The sequence below is a fragment of the Zalophus californianus genome, chromosome 2 (genome assembly GCF_009762305.2).
Source record: "Zalophus californianus isolate mZalCal1 chromosome 2, mZalCal1.pri.v2, whole genome shotgun sequence".
NCBI classification, from domain to species: domain Eukaryota; kingdom Metazoa; phylum Chordata; class Mammalia; order Carnivora; family Otariidae; genus Zalophus; species Zalophus californianus.
Window position 1 is genome coordinate 74,157,688 of NC_045596.1, and position 2,416 is coordinate 74,160,103.

General features: G+C 44.7%; 1 pseudogene; it reads left to right on the forward strand.

Moving 5' to 3' along the window:
- Positions 1–806: 806 nt before the first annotated feature.
- Positions 807–2,203, forward strand: LOC113925855 (annotated as a pseudogene).
- Positions 2,204–2,416: the final 213 nt, after the last annotated feature.

The following is a 2,416-nucleotide window of genomic DNA, read 5'->3' on the forward strand; positions in this document are numbered from 1 at the left end:
ATAATATGTGATAGATTTGTTTCATTTCCGTCATTGCAACTCTCACATATTTCCATTTGAGGCTGATACTTTAACTATAAATTTTAAGCTTTCAAAAAGAATGGGAAATTAGAAGCCATAATAACAAATAAGCAACTTAATGAGATTCTGCTCCTAAATTTGGCATAAGTCAACAGCTTGCTTTTGTTTTGTTTTGTTTTCTTGAAAGCAAACAAAGCAACAGCTGTGGCTAGACACAGCATCTCTAAGTTAGAAAATGAAATATTGAACACTGGGATGAAATATGAAATTCATACTTTATAAGTTTACTAAGGCTTCCATTTAGCAATCCATGAGGTCAGATCTCAGAAGTTCCTACAGTTTGCTAAGGTTTTTAACACTTTTAGGTTTACTGTTTTTAGGCAGATCCTGAAATTCTGAGAATATGAAATCATCTCTATAACCAATGTGTGTGTGTGTGTGCATGCACACACACACTCTTAACAGTTGTCGTCCAGTCTCCTCTTGAATATTTCAGCAAAAGTAAACCTAGAACTCTTCAGTATGGAACAGCTTGAATTGCCTGGAAATATAGTCAATATGGATATTTGTGAATGTTGGCCATTTATGTGTCCTTCATCTAAATGATGAAGTGCTCTGGGATATAATATTTTAAAGCAAAAAAAAAAAGGATCTGTTTATCTCCATTCAAAATGCACTCTATCTCTGACAGAGCATTTGAAAAGATGGAGAAACTAGCTCGGGACAGTAGAGGCCGTGTAGCGTTGCCGTTACTCTGAGGAGAGAACAGTTGGTAGAGGGGTGCAAAAATGCAGAGCAATAAAACCTTTAACTTGGAGAAGCAAAACCACACTCCAAGGAAGCAGCAGCAGTACTCCCAGCAGCAACAGCAGCAGCCACCACCACCACCACCACCACCACCACCAATACCTGCAAATGGGCAACAAGCCAGCAGCCAAAATGAAGGCTTGACTATTGATCTGAAGAATTTTAGGAAACCAGGAGAGAAGACCTTCACCCAACGTAGCCGGCTCTTTGCGGGCAATCTTCCTCCTGACATCACTGAGGAGGAGATCAGGAAACTATTTGAGAAATATGGAAGGCAGGCGAAGTCTTCATTCATAAGGACAAGGGCTTTGGTTTTATCCACTTGGAAACACGAACCCTAGCGGAGATTGCCAAAGTAGAACTGGACAACATGCCACTCCGTAGAAAGCAGCTGTGTGTGAGCTTTGCCTGCCATAGTGCATCCCTTACAGTCTGAAACCTTCCTCAGTACGTTTCCAATGAACAGCTGGAGGAAGCCTTTTCGGTGTTTGGCCAGGTGGAAAGGGCTGTAGTCATCATGAATGATCGAGGAAGGCCCTCAGGAAAAGGCATTGTTGAATTCTCAGGGGAGCCAGCTGCTCGGAAAGCTCTGGACAGGTGCAGTGAAGGTTCCTTCCTGCTAACCACATTTCCTCGGCCTGTGACTGTGGAGCCCATGGACCAGTTGGATGATGAAGAGGGACTTCCAGAGAACCTGGTTATAAAGAACCAGCAATTTCACAAGGAGCAAGAGTAGCCACCCAGATTTGCACAGCCTGGCTCCTTTGAGTATGAGTATGCCATGTGCTGGAAGGCACTCATTGAGATGGAGAAGCAGCAGCAGGACCAAGTGGACCATAACATCAAGGAAGCTCGTGAGGAGATGGAGATGGAGGCTGCTCGCCATGAGCACCAGGTCATGCTAATGAGACAGGATTTGATGAGACATCAAGAAGAACTTCAGAGGATGGAAGAGCTGCACAACCAAGAGGTGCAAAAATGAAAGCAACTGGAGCTCAGGCAGGAGGAGGAATGCAGGAGCCATGAGGAAGAGATGCAGGGGCAACAGGAAGAAATGACGTGGCGACAGCAGGAAGGATTCAAGGGAACATTCCCTGATGCAAGAGAACAGGAGATACGGATGGGCCAGATGGCTATGGGAAGTGCTATAGGCATCAACAACAGAGGTGCCATGTCCCCTGCTCTAGTGTCAGCAGGTACCCCAGCTCTTCCAGGACCTGCCACTATGATGCCAGATGGAACCCCACCAACAACTGAATGCTTTGGCCAAGCTGCTACAATGGAAGGAATTGGGGCAATTGGTGGAACCCCTCCTGCATTCAACCATGCAGCTCCTGGAGCTGAATTTGCTCCAAACAAATGTCACCGATACTAATAAGAATTTCAATGTCTAGTTTCCCAAAAACCCTTAAAAGAAGGACCCTTTTTGGACCAGCCAGAATTCTGCCCTGGAAAAGTGTTAGGGATTCCTCCCAATAGTTAGGACTTCCTTGCCTGTACTACTCTGAAGGAGTTTGCTGGAGGCTGAGGGCAAGGGAAGGGCGATATTTAACAAATCAGTTCTGTGTGGTATATCTTTTAACTAATT